Genomic DNA, 331 nt, shown 5'->3' with positions numbered 1-331 from the left:
CCCGTTGTCCTCCATCCAAGGACTCCTGAACGTGCCTCCTTTTTGGTCTCTAACACAAGGGTTCCCACTGTGTTTGCACTGCTGTGCTTTGGAAACACACGGGGAACCTTTTTAAATGCTGATACTGGGCCCCTTCCAACCCAGAAATTCTGATTTAATAATCCAGGATGCAGCCTGGATGTCGGGATTTTTCAACATCCAGGGATGATTCCAGTATTTGAAATCCCGACGCGTTCGTCCAGCCATAGCGACCGAATGTCCAGCCTCTAAAACTGGCAGCCTGGGGAAGGAAGGAAGGAAGGAAGGAAGGAAGGAAGGAAGGAAGGAAGGA

This window comes from Callorhinus ursinus, unplaced genomic scaffold, assembly GCF_003265705.2.
Source record: "Callorhinus ursinus isolate GAN/ISIS: 27379988/994484 unplaced genomic scaffold, GSC_fseal_2.0 scaffold5, whole genome shotgun sequence".
NCBI lineage: Eukaryota > Metazoa > Chordata > Mammalia > Carnivora > Otariidae > Callorhinus > Callorhinus ursinus.
The sequence above is the reverse complement of the archived record's forward strand: the minus strand, read 5'-3'. Positions refer to the sequence as shown.